The sequence below is a fragment of the Mastomys coucha genome, unplaced genomic scaffold (genome assembly GCF_008632895.1).
Source record: "Mastomys coucha isolate ucsf_1 unplaced genomic scaffold, UCSF_Mcou_1 pScaffold11, whole genome shotgun sequence".
Lineage (NCBI taxonomy): Eukaryota > Metazoa > Chordata > Mammalia > Rodentia > Muridae > Mastomys > Mastomys coucha.
This window is the reverse complement of record NW_022196893.1, coordinates 8,475,348-8,498,539: the sequence shown is the minus strand read 5'-3', so window position 1 is coordinate 8,498,539 and position 23,192 is coordinate 8,475,348. Positions and strand designations below refer to the sequence as shown.

General features: G+C 48.9%; 1 protein-coding gene and 1 pseudogene across 1 annotated transcript in view; both read left to right on the top strand.

Annotated features, from left to right (window-relative positions):
- The first annotated feature begins 10,119 nt into the window (after positions 1–10,119).
- Myh9 (myosin heavy chain 9) overlaps positions 10,120–23,192 on the top strand; it is an 81,027-nt gene continuing 67,954 nt past the window's right edge. Inside the window, exon 1 of the mRNA XM_031348328.1 lies at positions 10,120–10,385. The gene's annotated coding sequence lies outside the window, so the exon portion shown is untranslated. The remainder of the gene's footprint in view (positions 10,386–23,192) is intronic.
- LOC116083096 lies at positions 11,583–11,682 on the top strand (annotated as a pseudogene).

The following is a 23,192-nucleotide window of genomic DNA, read 5'->3' as shown; positions in this document are numbered from 1 at the left end:
ACAAATTTTCCTGGATAATCAAACAGAGCATGTAGCTTGGTGTCCCGCTTTCTTTCTCTCTTTCTTTCTTGACACCTTCCTTGTGATAGAGGTCTCACATAACCCAGGCTAGCTTCAAACATGTAATGTGGCCTTCAACTCTTGATCTGTAGGTCCCCACCTCTCAAATACTAGGATTAGAGGTACTTGGCACTACACCTGGCTCACGCTATTTTCTTTTTATAAATGAAGAATGCTAAGGCCCAGAATAGTCAAGTAGTTAGCCTCAGATCACATAGTAAGGAAGGGGTTTTTCTTTTCTTTTTAACTTAACACATGTAACAACCTCACCATGGTGTGCTAGGTTTCTTTCTTTGAAAAAAAAAAAAAAGTTCATTTGTTTGTTTGTTTTGAGACAAGGTTTCAATATGTAGTCCTGGCTGGTTTGGAACTCCATACACAGAGTTGGCTGGCCTCAAATTCACAGAGATCTGCCTATTCCTCCAGTGCACCACCATGCCAGGCTGTCTGCCCTGGGCTTCTTCCCCTGTGTCATTTTAGCGCCATGCAGCTGGTAAATGGTAAAGGTAAAATTCCAACCCCGGTGTTAGGCTGCCAGGTGCTGGCTGCTCTGGACGGGGTTAAGTTATGTTCCCCACACATTGCTCAGATCCCGTGAGCTCACTCATCCAGCCTGGCTTGGCTGCTAAGGCAGCATAGGATGCAGGATTCCATACATTGGAAAGGGCTTTATACCATCTGGGCCATCTTCCCAGCACACATGACCATACACACATCCTTTTGACATACGTAGAAAAGCAGCCTCCAGGGAAAGAGCCTGAGAGCCATTGGCATACCGAGTCAACCATCCTAGGGTATGGTGGCTCAGGGTGCTGTGCCTAATTAGCCACAGGCTGGGGGGTGGAAGAAATAGGCTGGGCAGTTTTCACCTTCAAATACCCTTTGAGTAAAACCAAGGAAGATATCTTCACTTCGTGGTTTCATTCTCTTTCTCTCTCTCTTTTTTCTTTTTTCTTTTTTTTTTCAAGACAGGGTTTCTCTGTATAGCCCTAGTTGTTCTGGAACTCAACTTTGTAGACCAGGCTGGCCTCAAACTCAGAAATCTGCCTGCCTCTGCCTCCCAGGTGCTGGGATTAAAGGTGTTCGCCGCCATTGCCCGGCTGTTTTCATTCTCTTAAATCACAGCGTTATTGAGTTAGAATTCACACGCCCTAAAGTTTCCCATTTAGACTGTAGAATTTCAATGCTTTCAGGAGATTCTCAGAGCCCCAAGACTACCTCCATGATGCAATCCCTAAACATTTTCATTACCCTAAAGAAACCTCAGGGCCAGAGGATGCCTCAGCAGGCAAAGGAGTTTGCAGCCAAGCTTGCCAACATGACTTCCTTCCCTGGAACCAACGGTGGCGATCCTGAAGTGGTTCTCTAACCTCTATCCGCCAAGGCATGAACACGCATGCACACATGCACACAAACATGCTCACATGTAATTAAAACCACTTAATTAAAAAGGAAACTTCCTAGCCGGGCAGTGGTGGCACATGCCTTTAATCTCAGCACTTGGGAGGCAGAGGCAGGTGGATTTCTGAGTTCAAGGCCAGCCTGGTCTACAGAGTGAGTTCCAGGACAGCCAGGGCTATACAGAGAAACCCTGTCTCAAAAAAAAACCAAAGAGAAAAAAGAAAAAAAGAAACTTCCTACCCAGTAGCACTCACTGAATGCTCCCTTGTCTTAGCCCTGTCAATCACCATGGTTGTTGTTATGTATTGAGGGTAGCCTTGAACTCCAATCTTCCAGCTTCTACTTCCCAACTGTTCAGATGACAGACATCATCATCATACTTGCTTTATTACTTTTTCTCACCAAATTTTTGGGTACATAATCCTGTTTTGGTTTGGTTTGGTTTTTTTTGGTTCACCAGGGACATTTGGGTCTACGTAAATAATGTTGCTATGAGCAGTCATGTCTTGAAAAAAAAATGTAGCTCTAGGTCTTGAGGTAGCACATATTGTTTTTTCCTACTAACACAAAATACCACAGACTGGAAATGTATGAAGAAAATAAGGTTAGGGGTTACATAGATGGTTTAGCTCTTGTGCACTAGCTGCCCCTCCAGAGGACCCGGATCCAATTCCCAGCACCTATATGGTAGCTCTCACCTGTCTGTAACTCCAGTTCCAGAAGGTGTGGCCCTCTTTTGACCTCCTGGGGGCATGCACATGGTGCACAGACATATGTATAGGCAAAATACTCATAAAATAAATAAGGAAATAGATAAATATATTTTTTTAAAAGTCAGATGTGGTGGTATATACCTTTAATCTCATACTGGGGATATAAAGGCAAGTGGATCTGTGAGTTTGAGGTCAGCTTGGTCTACAGAGTGGATTTCAGGGGAGCCAGGCTACAGAGAGAGACCTTGTTTGAAACAGAAAAAGGAAAAAAAAAAAGAACAAGTTTATTCCCTGTAGTCCTTAAGTTGGGTAGCTAAATCCCAGGAGACCTTTTTGGTAGGCCACAGTGTGGAGGAGCATCAGGCATAGGGAGAGCTGAGAAAACCAGGTTCCCTTTCCAAACTACGCAGTCTGGACATAGCTTGCCTCCTCCTCAGATAACGTTTTTGTTTTTGGTTTTTGTTTTGTTTTGTTTTTAAAGATAGGGCCTCACTCTGTAGACCAGGCTGGCCTTGAATTTACAGAGACTGCCTGCCTCTGCCTCCTGAGTGCTGGGATCAGAGGCCTCTGACAACACACCTAGCAGCACCTTTTCATTTCATATTGTAACCCCGGCTGGCCTCAAACTTGTGTCGATCCTCCTGTCCCGTCTCTCAAGGGCTGGGATCACAGGTGTGCACCCGTTAAAGGCCCTCACCTTTTAATCTTATCTTGGTAATATAATTTCCACTTGAGTTGGGAGAAGACATTCAAATGTTGTCTGTCTGTCTGTCTGTCTGTCTATCTATCTATCTATCTATCTATCTATCTGTTTACTTGCTTGCTTACTTTCTTGCTTTGCCCTTGCTAGAGATCCAGCCACTTTTTTTTTTTAATTATTCCTTATGTGTATATACGTTTTGCCTGCACGTTTGTCTCTGCCTGGTTCTCCATAAAAGGGCAGAGTAGGGCGTATGATCCCTGGACACTGGAATCACTGGAATCAACGACAGTTGTGAGCTGCCATGTGGGTGCTGGGAACCACACTTGGATCCTTTGCCAGAATAACGAGTGCTCTTAACTACTGAGCCATCTATCTCACCAGCTTCTCATCCACCTCTTTAAATGTACTCTTCTTTTGGTTTGTTTAAAGTGATTCTACTGTTCGAATACACAAGACAAGCTTAAACTGCTAGAGCAGTCTGTGGACTGCTCATCTTCCGGTTGGGAGGATCCACTTCGCCTTACGATAACAACCGACCGGTGAGCTTGGCTCACTATCAGAATCAAGAGGAATTTAGCATCCTCATGCTTTCTGACTCTCTCAAGATGCTGTGGACAAGACTGCTTTCTTCATTTCTTTTTTAAGCTTCCCTGTAGAAACTGAGACTTCCGGCCAAGCGGTGCAGGGTGGGGTGGTATGCGGTGGTTGTGGGCTGAAGCGCTTCTGCCCTGGAAGAGGCTGGCCTGGCTCCTCCCTCTTTGCTGTGTTCTTGTGAACCACTTATAGTCCCTAAGCTCGGGCACCAGCTCCCTCTCCCTGTCCTCGTCCCTGTCACCCTCCCCCTCCCTTCCTCCTTCCCCCCTCTCTCCCTCCCAGTCCTTTCCCCCCTCCCCTCCCTCTCTCCCTCTCCCTTTCCTTCTCTCTTCCTTCCCCTCCCTCCCCCTCCCTCTCCTCTCTTCTTTTGCCTCTCCCTCCCCCCTCTCCCTCTTCCTTCTCTTCCTCTCCTCCTTCTCCTGCCCTTCTCCATCTTTCTCTCTTCTTTTGGTACTGAGGATGGTCCCAAGGCCTCATTCTTGCTAAGCACATGATTTGCCAATGAATTCCACGGTAGCCCCAGTTTTTTCTTAGGCCTGATGTGGGATCTAAGGAGATTACAGGACAGTTGAGTGTCTGAGCTCACTTGTCCATTTTTAAAACTTACCTACTCCCAAAGGGCTTGATTCCCAATTCATTCACTCTTTTCTTCCTTTCTTCCTTCCCTTCTTCCTTCCTCCCTTCTTCTTCCCTCCCTCCCTTCTTTCCTTCCTCTTTCCCAAGTATTTTGCACGGAATCTCAGATCTCTCACACATGTTGAGGAAGCCTCTACCACTGAACCCAAACCTTTTTATGTTTTGTTTTGAGCATGACTTCACTAAGTTGCCCAGGCTGGACTTGAACTTTCCATTCTCCAGCCACAGCTGTCTGAATACCTGAGTTATGTAGGCCTGAGTTGCCAGGCTCAGCCTTTCCCTTCTTGTCTATTTTTCTTCTTTCTTTTTTGGTTTTTCGAGACGGGTTTATCTGTGTAGTCCTGGCAGTCCTGGAACTCACAGAGCTCTGTCTGCTTCTGCCTCCCGAGTGCTGAGAGCTACCACATAGAGCCCTCAGCCTCTGATTCTAAATGTGACCCTTGCTTCTCAGTGGGGACATCTCTGGCTTGGGGGGGGGGAGCACTGGAAGGAGATGGGAAGATACTCTCTGCCTCCCACATTCTCTCATCACTCGGCCTCCAGGACCGGGCAGTAAACTTCACCCGAGTGTCCAGTTTTTCTGCTATAAAAAGGAGATTAGCCACACCTCATGGGGCTATTAGGATCAAATGGCTTTTGGAAAACATTCAGCCAGTGGCTTGCACTGTCATTAAAACACAGTACAATGCGTCCATCCTGCCACTCCAGAGAGAGCTAATGCAATGGCAGCTCACCAGAGGCTCACAGTTGCCAGGTTCAGAGGAGCAGATCCAGAGGAGGTCAATCATGCTCTACTCTCACAGCCACTGTTACGGAGGCATGTTTAAAGTTCTCTGCAGGTAGAGGAAGGGTGTGGCAAGATGGCTCAAGCAGAAGGAAGTGGTGAGGGAAGGGTTGGGTGGCAGTGTGGCAGGTGGCTGGGGGCCCTTTCTCTGCAGGGTAGATGAGAGAGCTGAGGACTCCTGGAGTGGGAGGAGTGTCCTCCTGGTGCTATGACTTTCACCAATGCTGGTGCCTTCCTAGTGGCCTGTTTCTACTGAGCAGGGAATGGACTTATAGATCCAGATTAGGAGCCAGCAAAATGGCACGTAGGATACAGGGGCTTACCACCAAGCCTGAGGACCTGGGATCCATCCCTTGGAACCCACATGATGGAAGCTGAGAACTTACTCCTGAAAAGTTGGCTTCTGACCTGGATGTGTGCACGTGCGCGAGCAACACACACACACACACACACACACACACACACACACACTAAACAATCAAAATTCAATCCACCACACTAGATGGAATGTAAACTTGACTCCCTTCCTCTGGAGCACACACCCAAGTCCTTGGGAATCCAAGGCCTGGTGGACAAGGGCTAAGTCAATACAGCCAAGTGGTTCAAGAGGGAAAAAGGAGAAGGGAAACCTACCCTGGACCTGGGGGCGGGGCAGAGTGACACAAAGAAAGGGCTTAGCAGCCCTCCCACCCCCACCATTTAATTACCTGGGATCTTTGGCAAGTCTCAACGCTGTGACGTAGGACTTAGTTTACTCATTTACGAGGAGGTAAGCAATCCCCCCCCCAAAAGTAAACACCGAGATGAAGTGAGGCAGTATGAAGATTATAGAAGTCTCCAGCTACATGCCTTCATGCAGCCTGCTCATGACTGTGGTTTTTGAAGTGGATCAGTCAAATATGGTCCCTCTGTACACGGAGACACCGGTCAGCAATAGGAAAGAGCGAAAGACCGACAGATGCTCTGAGGAAACCCTGTTCCCGAAACACTAAGTTAAATAAAAGCAGCCAGACACAAAAGCCCACACTCTGTGATGCCACTTCTGTGGAATGTTCTCAAGAGGCCAATCCATCCAGAAAGTTGATTAATGGTTGTCTACTTCCAGTTAGGGGTAGGGGTGGGGTGGAGAAGGTTAGGGGAATGGTGAGAGACTGCGGATGGATGTGGGGTTTCTTGTGGGGGGGAGGATGAAAATATTCTAGAAGCAGACGACATTAACAATCACACAATTTTAGACAGCAGCAACAACAATCTACAGACTCGAACTCTTCATGTGAAATCTGTGGAATGGGAGTTATAGTCCAATAAATGTACTTAGGAGAGCCAGCAGCATGTTTGTGAATTTGGTTCACAGCACTGGTGTGTGGGCCCAAACAAATGAAGAATTGTACTCTTCAGCGTGCCTTAGGTGTAGTGGGTTCATACGCACTCCTGCAATTTTTATTGGCTTATTTGTTTGTTCATTCACTGTAGAGATACTTACTGAAGGTCTTTCAAGATTCTGAGTTCCACGTTGAGTCCCACGGATACACACACACACACACACACACACACACACACACACACACACACAGAGGGCCTGGTGTTCCCTGAGGCAATCTCATCAGAAGACAGGCAAGCTGGAAGGTTAGAGAGTTCTGGGAGAGTGGGGATTCCAAGGTGCTGTGGGGGAGAAGAGGGAGGACCATGACAGGTGGGAGGATACAGAAAGGTCCCTAGAGGGAGATACATTCACAGGCTCCAGGGGGAAGGGCAGGAACGTGGTGGCCAAGCTGGGCTCTAGGCAGTGTTGCCACGCAGGCACAGGAGCCATTCATTGCTCTAGAGATATGGGATCTCACTTGTTGACTGAATGCTAGTGAGAGAATGCGAGGGAACGCCCTTCTTGGGGGGAGGGGAGGCAGGCGTGGTCCTTGTGGCTGGTGCTCCCAGATTGCTGAATGAATAGCAAATTGTGGGAAGGAATTCTGGACTCACTGCTTTAATTACCCCCTCTAGAACTAGGAGACCTTTGAGGGTTTGTTTCAGGTAGGTTCTTACTGTGTATTCCAGGCTGGCCTTAAACTTGTGATCCTCTTCACTGGGCCTTAGGAGTGCTGACATCACAGCACTACTACCACGACTGTCTTACAGGGTGCGCTCCCGTATGCTAGGCAAATGATCCACCGTCGAGTGTACTCCACTTCTCTAGGGATTTAATGTCCCCCATGGTGGAATCTCCTCAGCAAGCCTTGATTAAACTCATTGCTTTTTCTTTGCTTTGTTTTGAGACTGGGTCTTCTCAGTAGGCCTGAATAGCTTGGTACTTAACATGAAGCTCTGGCTAGCCTCAAACTTGCATGCAGGTGTGTCTGGCTTCACAAACTCATTTTGCTGCACAAGAAGATCCTGCCCAACTCTCTAAGACTTGCAGCAATTCTCCTGCCTCTGCCTTCCAAGTACTGGGATTACAGGTTTTGGTTTCCAACCCTGGCTGCTTTTCATATGGTAACATATGTTTCATATCTCAGCCTGCCTTATTTCTCTTAACATGATGATCTCCACTTCCACTCATCTTCCTGTGAGTAACGTCATCTTGCTTCATGCTTCTGAAAGGTTAAAAGCCCATTGTGGACATTCAGCACATCTGCTTCAGCTGTTTACCTGGTAATAGGCATCCAGGCTAGATCCATAGTAAAATACGGATGTGCAAGGAGCTTGGTGGTAGGTTGACACAGATTCCTTCAGATGTTTATTACATTCCCCCACCCCGGCCTCCCGACAGGGTTTCTCCATGTAGCCTTGGCTGTCCCAGAATTCGCTCTGTAGACTAGGCTGGTTACAACCTCAGGATCTACCTGCCTCTGTCTCAGCGGGCTAGAATTAAAGGCATGCACCACCACCACCGGGCTGTTTATTACAATTTTTTAAAGTTGAGAAAATAAAAAAGGAAAGATTGCTAAAGAAGAGGAAGCCTAGGTGGCTCATGGACTTGGCAGTTACCTCCGTGGCTGGCACAGTTGGAGGTGGCAGAGTGGGTTGAAAACCCAGGAAAGGAGGTACAGGCTGCGCGGAAGAGAGCTTCTGCTGGTCAGTGGACAGTGTCTCGCTCTGCGCCTGCGCAGCTGCTTGTGTGTGTCTGTAGGTCAGTTCCACCGCTTAGTAGACGAACTCGGACAATCATTTAATTTTGCTGAGTTTCACTTTTCTCACGTGCAAAATAATATCATTGCGAGGATGAAATACGCTAATGTTTAGGTAAGGCACTTAATATAGCGCCCGCCACCCAATAAAAAAATTCTTTCAGTGTCCAGTTCTTACAGAGGTGTGGTTAGGTTTGCTAGGGGAGTCCTAGGGATAGAATACAGGTTTAGCAGCAGGCACCTTTACCTGCTGAGCCATCTTGCTGTTCCCTTTTGGCGGTTTGAAGCTTCTGTGAGCATTCCTGAACACCCTTTGATGGATCTAAGTAGTCATCTTTTGTTGGATATATGCTTAAGAGTAGAACTACATGCTTTCCAAAGTGGTTGTAGAAGCAAACAATCCTGTCAGCTCCACCTCCTCCCTGTCTCTGAGAATGCTGGGCAGTTTAACTTTAGCCAACTGCCCAAGGGTCTGTGTGTGTTGCTATGGCATTTTTTGTTTGTTTGTTTTTGAGACAGGTTTCTCTGTGTATACCTGGCCGTCCTGGAACTCCCTCTGTAGACCAGGCTGGCCTTGAACTCAGAAATCTGCCTGCCTCTGCCATCCAAGTGCTAGGGCTAAAGGCGTGCACCACTACTGCCCGGCCGCATATATAAATATATATTACAGTGACTCTGGGTTTACAGGTGCCACCTGGATTCCCTCATCCTTTTCATGTACATTTCCCGTGATAATGAATGGTATGCTTCTCTTTTAACACCATTTGAAAGTCTGTCCTTTCTTTAGTAAATTGTGCGTGTGTGTGTGTGTGTGCCAATTGAACTCAGGCCTTGCACATGCTGGATAAATGTCCTATTGCTGAATTACATCTCCAGTCTCTCGATGATTAATTTTAAAATTAATTATTGGCTTTATATATTTCACAACTTTGAACTGCTTGTTTGTGTAGTTCAGGCTAGTCTTGAACTCCCCCTCCTACCTCAGCCTCTTGAGTTCTGGTGTACTACCCACAAGCCCTGGATGGCTCAGCCTTTTTTATTTTATTTATTTTTTTATGCTTCTTATCAACTGGAAAGGAGTCTTTACTGTAACATGGGTAGCAATCATTGGTCATCTGGGCTGCAAAATCTTTTTCTTTAGCTGTATTTTGGCTTTAGAATATAAGTTTTCCCTGAAGTTCATTTGGAAGGATCATTTAACCGTGTTAGCAAGAACATTCCAACAGTTAAGAGCAATGACGAGAAATTCGCTTTCATAAAGTAATTTGAAAGCTATTCCCATTGGCGCGCTGCAGGATCGACCACACAGATCAATGGACACAACTTGGAGACAGACAATTAGGGCAGAAAATAATGCGTGGACAGATCCCTGATGATTAAAGGCGAAGTACATTTTTTTTTTATGAAAAAAATCCTCTCGTGGTTAGTAACCAAAATAAAACAAATGAAATAATTTAGTGACAAATATCTGAGATGTGTGTGAGTTACTTAAAGGTAAAGTGTGGATTAGACTGCATTCCAGGCAGAGGGATTCGTCAGAGCAAAGGTTCAGGGGCTGGAGGACAACCGCGAGCAGGCTCCAAAATCGAACTCAGGACGCCCACACGGAATGCAGGGTTGAAGCCATGCCCGCCCCCACAGCCATCATAATTATGTAAAATACCACTTTTCCCATATATGGTACTTAATATATCTGTTCTCCTGGTAGGACAGGACGAAGGGAAAACACGGTTCGCGGGGCGGAGTGTCAGAGCCTTAGACCTTCCCAGCACGCTCCCTCCGGCCCCGCCGCGGCCCAAGCTGCGCACCCGAGCCGGGACCCGGAGCCCAGCGCGCCGGAGCCGCCTGCTCCTGATTGGATCAAGTCCGCGTCAATCCTGATCCGGTAACCTGGCCGTCCGTTGGACCCGCCCCATAAGGCGTGGCTCCCGCCTAGGAAGCGCGGGTGGAAGGTGGGGTGGGCGGAGGTGGGGATAGATGAGGAGGATGAATCCCAGCCCTCCGGCTTCCGTCTCTTGTCTGTTTATAGGCCGAAAAACCTGTCAGTTTAGGCCAGACTCTTGTTGGATTGGGCGGTGTGGGGAGAGGCGGGGGGGGCTCCTGGAAGCTCCACCCCCGAGCCGGCGGCGGGCTGTAGACCCGCCCTCTCAAGGAAGGGCGGGGCAGGGAGGGCGGGGAGCACCAGAGCTGGGTGCGGTGAGGCGCGCAGATCACCGCTGTTCCTGGGCAGGGCACGGAAGGCTCACGAACCTGACCTGCTGCAGTTCCAGGCTTGCGTTCGCCCCACCCCGCCGCGCCGCCCGAGCGCTCGAGAAAGTCCACTCGGAAGGACCAGCAGACCCAGGGCAGACCCAGGGCAGACCCAGGTTCAGGTGAGAGAGCTCTGCCGGTACGTCCCGCCCCGGAGCTGCCGAGCGCGCGCGGGCGGCGACTAGACTCTAGGCGTTTGGGGCCAGCGGCCCTGTGGTTCTCCGCCTCCGCGTGGCGGGTTTCGGCGCGGTCGGGTGCGACCGGACTCCGCATCCTCGCCCGAGGGGTGATAGGCAGCGAGGCCTCCGGGTGAGGGAGCCGGGGGAAGCAGTCCCGGTCCTCTACCGGACGCCTTCCCGGTCGGGGCACCCGGAGCTCGGCCTGCTCCGGTCGCCTCTGCGCTCCCGCCTCCCCGACGGCCGGCTCGGGCAAACTTTTTAACCCCTTCGGGGACGCTGCAGTCCCGGAGCCCCGGGCCGAGCCCGCCGGATGAGTTCGTGGGCACGGGGCAGCGGCTCCTTTGTAAGTTGGCAGAGGGAGGTAACGGGCAGACGAGGACCGCTTGGCAGCTGTCAGGGCGTTCTTCTGAGTCAGGATCGGTCGGTCCCACCGCAGACGTTGCGCCCGGCTCGGTTTCCGCCGTCCGCTGCGGACTTCCTCATTTGTCCGTCAGCCCTGAGGCCGGGAGGGGGCGGGGAGAGGTACTCAGGGTGCGTGGGAAAAGGGGACCCAGCTGCCGAGGGGCTCCGGACGCCAGAAAGACACCCCCACCCCTACCGTCTGACCTCATTCAACCTTGGATTTCTATTGCCCGAGGTCAAAAGGCCTGAGTCTGCCGACCGCCGTCCCGCCGCCCGGGCAGGCGTGCACCTGATTCCACCGCACCTTGGGACGCCACGCCCGGGCCAGTCTCTGGGAGCTGGCCCTGACTTTAAGACCAGGCCCGGCAGCTGCATCTATTATGTTTGATTAGAGGCGGAGTTTTGAAGACATCACCCCCACTTCCTTGCGCTAGGGTCTTCAGCCCATCCTGTTCTAGAGCCACGCCTAAGGTTAGAACTGCATCCCGGTCTTCCCGGTCCCCATCTCTCCCAGGCAACCGAGTAAGTCCCCTCTAGGACTTTCTTGCAGACTGGAGTGAAACTGAGGGCTGGGTGGGCCCGGGCGGGCCCCACCCAGCGGTGTTAGGGAAAAGGTTCCTGGGAAGTCCCAGGTCTTGAAAACCCGGAGGCTGCCTCGTCTGGGCTCTGGAGAGGTCCACTGGCTTCTCAGTTCTCTGAGCGGTTTTCAGGATTAGCAAGATTTCAAAGTAAACTTTCGTGCTCCCTACGGCAGCACCTATACTAAAATTGGAACGATACAGATTAGCATGGCCCCTGCGTAAGGATGACATGCAAATGCGTTGAGTTCCATATTTTTAGCCAACGCAGACTGGCGTGTGTCCCAGCCATCTCTGGGCAAGTATCTCTAAGAGCGGCTCATTCTCAAGCACGACTAGGAGGTCTCTTTGCCTCCCAAGGGACTCCCTCCTCTGCTGTATGCCAGCCAGCCTCAGGACCTCCATCTGGAACTCTCAAGCCGTTAGGCAGGTTTGTAACCCGCCCCAGAGACCCTCCCAAGCCTTAGACCAAGTGAAAAAAAAAATAAAGCTTGTTGAAACAACAACAACAAAAAAATAAAATAAAATAAAAAGGTAACTTGTTCACAGAAACATTGTAGCCATTTCTGACTCCACTGTCTAGAGTCCAGGCTGATAACTTCACCTGGAGTGAAGGAGGCCTACTTCCCTTTCTGTTAAGGAGGCAAGCTGCTTGAAGGCCTGTTTCGACAATCACTCAATATCAGTCAATTTATATATAAGGTTGTAATGGGTGGGAGTGGGGGAAAGGGCCTATAGATATGTAATTGAGCAAATATTTAACCTGGCTTCTGCCAGGGACCTTGCCAGGTGGTGTGTGGTGTGTGTGTGTGGGTGGGGTGGGTGTGAATTGAGTAAGACCTGGCCCCTGCTTACAGGCACTCAGGGGAGAGCTGAGACAAACCAGTTGGTGAGTAGTGTGGAGTGGAGATGTCAGGAACCCCAGAAAGGGACTGTGAGGCATAGGACTACCCTGTGAGAGCCTGCTGGCCTCCTGAAGAGACTTGTCTCCTGGGGAGACTTGAAGGTATTAAAGAGCCGAGTGGTAGACTAAGATACAAAGCTTGTGCTGTGTCCCAAACAAACCACACAGACAAAGGACTCAAGGAATTCCAAGGCTCAGGGGGCCATTGCCGTCCAGGGCAAGCAGGGAAACCACCATGAGGAAGGAAGACATTTCAGGCTTGGCAAACTGAGGCAAACACGTGGTGAAGGAAAAGTGGGGAGTCATTTAGTGGATAATTGGGGAGCAGTTAAAAGCATCGAGGGGTTGTTTAGTGTAGATTGGGAGCCAGTGTGCTTGCTGTGTGGGTGACACCCCAGATCTTTGCTCCTACACTTAGTAGGTCCTGGCTGGGGAGGTGGGCAGAGCCAGGTTCCCCACAAACTAGCATTAGCAAGTTGTGTTTGGTGGGGAAGGGAAGCCAAGAGTCAGGGACTGACTCACAGTGGGGCTGCTGGTCTGAAGGGCAGGAGAAGGGGGAGGAAAGAAAGGCCAGGGTCCTGGCTTTTTATTTTATTATTTTTAAAAATTTTTGAACTTTTTAACCAAAGGGTTTGGAGATGAGGCAACTTCTCTCTGTGTGGAAGGAAGGGTCCGTGTTAATCACAGCCTGCCTTTTGCCTGGTTTTGCTCTAGAAAAACAAAACAAGGGTCTCTTAACCCTTTTAAGGGAGAGAGGCACACTAAGAAACGCAGCATTGTCCCTAGCCTGGTAGGGGATTGCTAGAAACGGGGTTGGCTGGAGAGTCCCTCACTTCCTCTTCTCACTAATCCTTCAATAAAGTACTTAAGACAGCTCCTACCAGCTTGACATCTTTATTTCAAAAGGAGAGGAGGGATTTAGCTGTTGTTTTCCTTCTCTTGGAGGGGGAGAAAGCTAAAGCCAGGAGAAAAAAAAATCCTTGCCTTGACAGCTTCCTCCAAGCATCATGTTCCAAAAATATTTAGAATAACAAAATCTGTGTGTTCTCTTAATTAAACAAACGTCCTAATTTACTGAGCATAAAACAGCATCTCCCCATCTCCCCGCTGCAAGGGCAGGAAGTACATTTTCTTTTTGTGCTGCCCTACAGAATCATTGCCTCTCAGCTTTAACCCCTGGTGCTCTGAGCCCCTGGGCCAGGTCGCTGGGGACAGCCAAACAGTGCCCTGGCTGCCTAGGCAACTGGCTCATACATTTCCTTTTTTTTTTTTTTTTTAAATAAACTCAATAAAGAAGTAAATAAGGACAGAGTCTAACTTAAGGGAATTGGCTCTCTTCCACCATGTGGGCCCTTGGGATACAACTCAGACTTGGTAGCAAGGGTCTTTAATCCACTGAGTTGGCTCCAGAATCACATTTTTAAAGTTGGGAAGAGTGGGTCAGGCAAGGATCGTAAACTGTGGTGCTAGGCAGAGTTGAAATTTTAACTCTCTCATCAGCTTTGTGACATTGCATTATATAACTCTCTGAGTCTCAGTTTTCTCATCTGGAACAAGGGAATCGATTGGGCCTACTCTGCAGAGCTGGATGCAAGAATCAGAGGAGTAGTCAATGAAAAGGCCTGACACAGCGGCTGTCTGCATTTTTCTTATTTTAAACATAGATTTCTACCCATCTTGCCTCCCTAGGTGACTATGTGAGGGCATAGGGTAGACTCCTTCCTTGGTTTCTAACTCAGTGTTTTTTCCACCTCTGACAAGGGGTGCATGTACCATGTGGTGGTGTGGTTGGCTGAGGGGGGCCAAAATGGTGAAGACACAGTGGCCTACAGTCCCCTCTGCTGATGATTTTGGGTGCACTTGCTTATAGATGTGGGCTAAATGACCTGATGTGAGGTGCTGGCCTAGGCAGAAGTTGCTCATATTGGCTGTGGTTTCTGTTTTTTTCCCCTAAAACATGGTTTCCTGTGTTCTAGATGACAGGCAAGGGTAGTGTGGGAAGAACAACTTGTGTATTCTGGTAGAAGGTAGGTTAGATTGTGTTATCAAGGACAGTAGCAGTTTGTGTGCCTGTTGGCCCACAAGGGTACCTGGGAAACTCTGCAGTTGAGGGACTTCTCTTCCAAACACTCCTGCTTCCCCACTTGAGTTCTTCATGGGTGGGAGGCATATAGCACACCTTCTTTTGGGGAGAGAGAGAGAGAGAGAGAGAGAGACAGAGAGAGACAGAGAGAGACAGAGAGAGAGAGGGAGAGAGAGAATGTGTGTGTGTGTGTGTGTGTGTGTGTGTGTGTGTATGTATGTATGTATGTGTGTGATATAAGGCCAGTTGCCAGAGGAGGCCAGGGAAGTGAGGGGGTCTCCCCCTTCAGCTGGAATTATACAAGCAGTTGTGAACTACATGATGTGGGTCCTGAGAATAGAACTCCAGTCCTCTGACAATTCAGTACACTCTTTTAACCACTGAGCTGTTTCTTCAGTTTTGGCACACGTCTTTTTGGAAGGTAATTTGACAGTGTCTGTTGAAACATAGTCCCTTCTAGGAATTCACCCCACAGATAAACTTGACTGTGCAGAAGGAAATGCCTAAGGATAGTCATTGTGGCATTGTCGGAGAAGAAGGCAGGAAGCAAGCTCACTGTCCATTAGAAAGGCCACCATGATCATGGCACAGCGGAAATCCTTGCAGCCCTTCAAAGACAGGCTAATCTCTATGTGCTCACAGGGCATGCTCTCCAGGGGATGAAAGAGTGCAGCTAGATACTATGACATACTCTCTTCCCATTTTTGGAACACCTTTTGCTTCTCTGCTGCTTGGTTGAGACAGGACCTCACTGTATGGGGTCAGGTTCCCTTCTGACTTTCCATCCCTGAACACTTGAATGCTGGGATTACAGGCCTGCACCATCACAACTGGCTTAGGTGGAAAGGATTTACAAATGGACAGATTTGCTCTTCTAGCTTAGAACACTTTGGGGCCTGTTTTCCTCAGCCTGCTTCAATGTCCCTAGAGTGACAGATGTATTGTTCTGATAATGATCCCATCACCCACTCCAGCCTGGGAAAAATGAGGGATGATTAACTTTTTTTTTTTTTTTTTTTTTTTTTTTTTTGCTATGAGAAAAAAAGTTTGCATGGATTTTTTTTTTGTTGTTGAGATAAGGTATCACTATGTACCCTTGGCTGGACACTAAGTAGACCAGGCTGCCCTGGAATTCATAAGAGATCCACCTGCCTCTGCCTTTTGAGTGCTTTGAAGGATTAAAGGTGTGTCCCCTTCTTTTTCAATCTGGGGTCATAGCATCCCAGAATACACTCCTTTCCGCTGCCTTAGCGATCGCTCAGGCCTGTGGTTATTAATGCTTTAGCAGTGGAAAAGTTCGAGGTTTTGAGACCGTATGATCAAAGAGGATTGTAGTGACCTGGGGTTTGGGAGGCACCCTGACCTTGGTCTCCAGGGAGGGCCACTGTCAGCCCTGGACGGTGTGGATACAGGAGAGACTGCCAGCTCTACTCATTGTACACCGGGGTTCTTTTTCCAGTGCAGCCTGAGCAAGTGCCTCCCAGGGTTCGGAGCAGGACCCACCCTCTGCCAGACAGTATGGAAAGTAAGAGTGGTATGAGTCACCCTGGAACCTGGTCCGTGAGCCAATGCTCTAAAGTAGGCCTGCCACCACACAGGCAAGCACTTGAAGGCTGATGCCTATGTGTTGATTCCTTTGGGGCACAGGGGATCTGATGCGAGTCTCTTTAAAAAGGACCAGAATTAGTCAGGGTCCTTCTCTGACCAGTGCCCTAAGCCTGAGGTGATTCAGCACTGGGCAGGTGGCTGGAGAAGGAGGCTCCTGGCTGACCATGGCTGAGGTCTCTTTAGCTGTCTTCAGTCTGGTTGCGCATGCCCAGGAACCCTCCCTAGTGGCTTAGGGGCTTCTCTGGAAGGAAGGTGAGTGGTGAGGCTTCCTGCAGGACAGGTTGGGCTGCAGCCTATCTGCTGCCTAGTGGGACAGGTGCTGATCTTTTCCATCCCCTTGTAACTAATCACTGCTCCTGAGGTCCTTATGTGGTGCTTTATGAGGTGCTTTGTAGAGGAAAAGGAGTTGGGGCTCCCAGGGAGGCCTCTATGGTCCCCATGGGCCAGACACTTGTCTCCAAAATGTTTATGTGTTGAGATAGCCATAGGCGACTTCCTTTCTTGTATAAGGTTGTCATGGACCAAGAGGACATTTGCAATTTGGGAACTTGACTCTTAGATTTTTTAAAGTTTTCTTCCCACGGCAGTGCTGGGAATCAAGCAATCCCAAGGCCTATTCCTAGATACTAGGCAAGTGCTTTGCCAGTGAGCTTTTCCCAGAACTATTCTCCAACCCCTGAATATTGACTGTAATTGTAAATGGTGTCCTGATTAAAAGAAAAAACATTAGCATCAATGCTGGGTATGGTGGCTCATACCTTTAATCCCGACATTCAGAAAGCAGAGGCAGGCAAATCTGTTCGAGTTCAAGGCCAGCCTGGTCTACATAGACTCTGTCTTTGAAAAAAGAAACCAAACCAAATCAAAAAGCCCCTCCTGTTGAATGTGCTTACAGTTGTAGAGTGTCCGAGCCGAAGGGGTCTTGGGTGTAGCGTTTAAAAGGAATATTTTTTTTCTTCCCATGCGGAGAGTTGCTCTTGGCTTCTCTCAGAGTCAGGAGAAAGTGCTTTTGACTGGCAGCGTCTTTCCTGGCTTCGTGGGCATCCTTTAGCCTGCCCTCAAAAAACCTTCTTCCCTCCCCTCAAACATCTCCTCTGAGGCAGTAAGTTAGAGAATGGGGGAGGGGTGGGTTTGTCTGAACTTCTTCCAGTTGGGTGGGGCCCTTGGGCAAAAAAGTTTCCCAAAGCTAAAAAAATAAAATAAAAAAGAAAAAGAAAGAAATTAGTATCTCTTCAGGGTTGGGCCAAGTAGAAGGGCGGGCCATTCAGTGGGCCGCTCTGGCGTGGGTCCTCCAGCCAGTCTGAATTTCTAGTAACTTTGGCTCAAAGTCTCAGGACTGGTACCTTTTTTGTCTTTTCAATACAACCGTGGTAGAAGGAACAAATCAAGGCTTTTTGGCCTCAGGCAGATCGGACCGCTTAGGCTTGCCGCTTGCCCACAGCTCAGATGCTTGCCTCAGTTCCCTCAGATCCCCGCATACAGCATGGAGATGCCAGCTTTGACGTGGTGCAGCCTCCCTTCATCTTTGCCCCACTGCCTTCCCCCCATACACTGCTGTCAGCATCATTTCTCCTTAGATGGTGGGGAATGCATGTTCAGGTTTTAAAGGTTTTTAACGTATTCCACAAAGTTGTTTCTCGGTGACAAAGTGTGGTAGTTAGGGGCAGGACTCTAGGCTTGATGTTGAGACTCCTGAGGCCAGCCTCTTGTGTGTCCTCAGCATGTTACTCTGATCTGAACTGGTTAAGCATTAAGAAAAAAGGGTTTACAAGGCAGCAGCGGCACCTTTATGTACAATGTGTTTCCTGTGTTTTATGTGAAGTCACTGGGCTGGAGAAGGCAGCTTCCTGTGTGATAAACATGAAGAGGGAGACAGTGGGACACTTTGGATGACTTAACCTAACTAGACTAGAATGGGGGTGAGGGCTAGGCGTCTCAGAGCTCACTGCACTGTGAGGCCTGGAGAGTTAAAGGCTGGTGGTCCCTGTCCTTTGTGCTCCCTGCCTTCGCTCACACAGGGCCTGACAGAGTCAGCAGTCTGTGCTCATCGGTCTGTGCTCCTTGCACAGAATTGAGGCCTCCATCATGCCTGTCTTAGGGTTTCTGTTGCCGTGCTAAAACACCCTGACCTAAGCAACTTGGGGATGAGAGTTGATTTTTTAAATTAGGCTTATATCTGTAGTCCTTCACGAAGGGAAGGCGAGGCAGGCACTGAAGCAGAGGCCTTGGAGGAACCCTGCCTACTACTGCCTTGCTCCTCATGGTTCTCTCAGCTTGCTCTCTTATACAGCCTAGGCCTACCTGCCCACAGGTGGCACCACTCCCAGTGAGCTGGCTCCTTCCATGTCTATCATTAATCAAGGAAATACCCCACAGGCTCGCCTATAGGCCAGTCTGGGTTGGTGGCCATTTTCTCAGGCTGACATAAAACCACCCAGCACAGGAGGACTCTGCTAGAGTAGCTGCCTAAGTCTTTGGGTGTCTGAGTTGAGTCCTAACTTGGCTAAAGACAATGGTTAGATTTTATTGAGCACCTGTATGCAACAGGCCACGTGCTGATGAGTTCTTCTCTGGCCCCCAAGAAGTAGAAACTCATTCATTTTGCTGATGAGGTTGCCTTACAGAGATTCAAACTAGGGTGGGAGTGGGTCTGTTCTGCTTCTGTGGCCTTACAGACAGCTTTCATTGTGGGTACACAGAGCCTTGCTTGCAAAGAGGGTGGACTGGTCTCCTTAGCTTTCTCCTTTTTGGGCTGTGAGCTCATTAAAGACTATCATCATGCCCATTGCTGCTGGCTGCTCCTGACATTGCCCATTACTGCTGGCTCTCCTGACATCCCCATTGTTGCTGGCCACTCACTGAGGCCTTCTGGGCCCATGGTGTTTTTTACAGCTATTTTTCTCATGAGTGTGGAGGTGGGGATGGGGTGGGGCAGGTGAGAGGACCGTGGCTGCCAGCATGAATTCAAGCCCAGGATGACTTTGCAGCTGTAGGACCCAGTGATGCTCCCTGGGGAACATGGCCAGAAGCCCACTGCTTTCTTAACAGGTGGGCTCTTGCCTATGCATTGTATACTATTCATTCCGTCGTCCTTCTGTCCTCCTGTCCAGCCCTTAGTTACTCAGTAAGCACACCGGATAACATGGATATCCCATGCACAAAGATGGACCCCAGGTCCAGGCGCTGGGAGAGCAGAGCTGTAGGAAGTGTGGGTTCTGTTTGTAGGAGCTGATGCTCTCTAGCTCATGCAGGAGAGCAGGCCTTGGGGAGTCTGAGAAGGCTGCCTGGAGGAGGTGGCACCTGAGCTGACTGCAGAATCAGAGCACAGGGCATGACATGTCCAGGGAGCAGGGTTGGGACCTTGCTCAGGCATTTCTCTTTGTTCAGGAGTGATTCAGATTGGCAAAGGGTCTGTGACTCACACTGACTGGTGAAAGGTTCCTTCTTGTAGGCCCTAGCCTTTTCAGAGCCTAAGGTAGCCTGTGGAGACCTGCTTTCCTTGAACCCTTTTCTGGTAAGTAGAGTGCTCTGTTCCACTCCCAGGTCATTCACTTCTGACTTGGGTGCTGGGCAAGCTGCAGGGTGTCTTCTGGTTGGGAGGTCAGACATCATCATTCTCAGGCAAAGGACTTGAGGTGAGACATTTCACGGAGAGTTGTGAAACACCATTGCTGCTGAAAACAGTGTCCTATTAAAGTTAGGAAGAGAAACTAGGAGCCTGTTGTTTGCAGCACAAACATGATGACAAAGCTGGCAAGAAGCACCACACCACTGAAGTTTCTGGATTTCCTGCACATTTAAGTACGCATGGACGTGTGCACATGCACACGCATACGCATACTCATGCACTTGCATGCACTTTACCAGATCCTAGGCAGAATGACACTGTACACTGAATTCTCACACAGTGCTGCAATCTGAAGTTTCCTATGTTGCAACATTCTTCATACTGGGTATTTAATGACCATGTAATGGTCCACTGAGGGGAGGAACTATTATTTACATTGTCAGAAAATACGGTGAGCTTTATTCTCTCTCTCTTTTTTTTTTTTTTTGGTTTTTTGAGACAGGGTTTCTCTGTGTAGCCCTGGCTGTCCTGGAACTCACTCTGTAGACCAGGCTGGCCTCCAACTCAGAAATCCGCCTGCCTCTGCCTCCCAAGTGCTGGGATTAAAGGCGTGTGCCTCCTCCGCCCGGCACTTTATTGTCTCTTGAACTGTATTCACTCAGTGAGTGCCTGAGCATCTGTTGTAGGTCTGGAGATGGTTGTACATCAAGATGCAGGGTCTGAGATCACTGGGCTGCTCCCTGAGCTCAGGTCTAGTCCTAGGAACTGCCTTCTGCTGTTGTGGCTTGAGACATGGGGGTTTGCAGAGGAGATGGGGCTCCTGGGTGCCCAGTCCGGTTCATAGAAAGCTGGTAAAACCACTTTGTCATTCACAAGCTGTCAGGAAGCTCAGGAACTGGAGCCAAGAGCTGGGAGATCTTTCCAGGCTCTGTGTAGGAAGGTCTTCCACCTGTTACCTCCCAGTTCTACCTGTCTCTATCTCCTGTGTATACTAAAGACTTGGGTCAGGAAACCCATCAGGAAGAGGTGAGAGACCAAAAGTCTCCAAGGGGCTTTGTTCACAGGGTAGTCACTGTTGAAGATGCTACTGAGCAAGGAGGAGACTGCTGAGGGTAAAGAGAAAGGGAGGAGGGAGGAGGAGGGGATAGGGTCCCTCCTAATGAGGGTGGGGAGGTCCTTGCCTCAGGTCCTGGGCCCAGGACTCAGCTGAGGCCTTGCTGAGATGTTGTAAGAATTGTAGCAATAGGTTGCACCAGTTTGGCTTTGTTGTAAAAAGGAAGTTTCAGAATCCTTGTTGCAGCTTTTGAACTGATCTTTATCTGTAGTGGGGAAGTATTTGCAGGGTACCAGAGTACCAGGATGGTGGGTCCCTATCTTCATCAGAGAGGGCCGGCTTTGTGCTTTCCTCTTTCTGCCCCTTCCCCTCAGTTCCTACTCCAGTTCCAGGCTCGCAGAAACGTTTGGTCTTCTTAGAGAGCAGGAGAGGTAACTTTTGTTGATTGGGAAGGCGCCAGAGGCTTGTTGCCACCTGCCTCACTGGAGAGTAAAGTAGGCTGGGGTGGCCCAGAAACGCTGATGGGACTCGGGCATTGCAGGCTTTGCATACCTCCTTGGGTCTCTCTCCACCAGGCAGGTTGTATTTCCATCAGCCCCAGTCCTCTTGTGTTTGAAGTTTGTCATGGATCTCAATCCCCCCTTACCCCCAGGTTACCCAAAGCAACACAATCCAAGGCTTAATCTAACTTTCTCTTCACACATGGGGTGAAGTTGATACTGAAAAAGAGTAACTGGGGGAGTCCAGCAGCTGGGGATTATAATGTTCCTGGTTAAGACAGAACCTCTGTGGCCCTTAAAAAAAAAAAAAGATTAGTTTATAGGTTTTGTCTGCATGTGTACTACACGCATTCCTGGTGCCCACCAAGCCCAGAAGAGGACTTTGGATTCCTGGATGTGGAATTATGAATGGTTATGTGTCACCATGGGGGTGCTGGAAACTGAATCTTGATCCTTTGCAAGAGCAGGAGGCGCTCTTGATGATTGACCCATTTCTCCTATCCTCTGTCTCCCCCCCCCCTTGTATCTTTTTTCACTTCCTGTTTACACTGTGCTTGGTAATTCTAGGCCAAAGATTATCTTTTGCACTATTTTACATTATTTCCCAGCAGTCCCAGTGCAGCCCAGACATTATGGTGATCCTTTTCAGGTGGTGGGGGGATGAAACCTTTCAGGTGCTGCTGCCCTTCTTTTTTGAGATATGGTTTCCCAGCCTTGTAAACCCTGGCTGGCCTGGAATTCCTTGGGTAGATCAGGGTGGCCTTGAATTCACAGAGATCCACTTGCTTCTGCCTCCCCAGTGCTGGGATCTTAGTCTGCTTTGATACCCATTTTTCTCATCTGTAAACAGGATCTTCTAGGGGTTCTTAGCGTATGGGTTGAGACCCTTTGATATCCACCCTTTCATATGGTTACATATCAGATATCCTTTGTATCAGATATTTGTATTATGATTCATAACAGTAAGAAAATCACAGTTAAGAAGTAGTAAAAATAATTTTATGTTTGGGGGGATACCACAACGTGATGAACTGTGTTAAAGGGTCACAGGGTTAGGAATGTTGAGAACCACTGGGTTCGGTTGTCTTAGCTGGGTATAAGAGGAACTCAGTGAGGTCTAGACAAGACTACATATTGAAACTTTGTCTCAAACAAACTAAACCAAACCAACTATTCCCTTGAACCACTCAAACTTGCCTCTTGGCTTGCTACTCTGTAGGATGGAGCACCCTCAGCTCAGTCTGGGAACTACTGTCCAAGCAGCCCTCATCCTAATCTTGCCTCAGTGCCCCCTTTCATTTCAGATCAGCCCTTTGAGCATCCAGGTTGTTCACCCCAGTGCTGAGTATGGCCTCTCCAGATGAGCCTCAGCAAAGCCTACAAGAGTGGTTCAGAACAATAAACGCCAACTCCCTGGGGTTGACCACTGCTGAGTGGCTACCCTCAGAGCTTCCTTGCTGAGTGAGGCACCGCTCCTACCTCTCCTGGAAGTGCTGGCTTCATTCTGGCCTTGCTTCACCACCAGGACCCTTGTGAAGTTCATTGCCCGTTCTGGACTGGGAACACAACATGTTTGTACCTGACTGGTCAGACACATAGGTTCCATTCCAACCCCTCTCTTGCCTCCGGTGGCCTCGGTGGGTGGCTGTATTTCCTTGGCTTCTGAGACCTAACTACCATGAAGTATGTTTACTATCTACATAAGTAGGGAGGGGCTCTGGCTCTGACTCCCTCCTTTTCTCTCACTTGTAAGCTTGTGACTTACCTTGGGTAAGTTATGGGACCACTGTGTCAGGTTTTTTTCCCACTAATCTGTGGACTGAGATGAAAAGCAATACCTCAGAGGGTTTTCTGCTTAGTGAAGCCTTATCGATTCTTTTGCATCTTATTTATACATGCTGTGACCAGCACAGTGGCAAGTTATTCCATACATTTTTTCCTGTTTAAAAAAAAAAATCTATTTTAGGTGCTGGAGAGATGACTCAGTTGGTAAAGTATTTGTGTGAAGAACTGAGTTAGGATCCTGAGTATTTGCATCAAAAAAAAAAAAAAA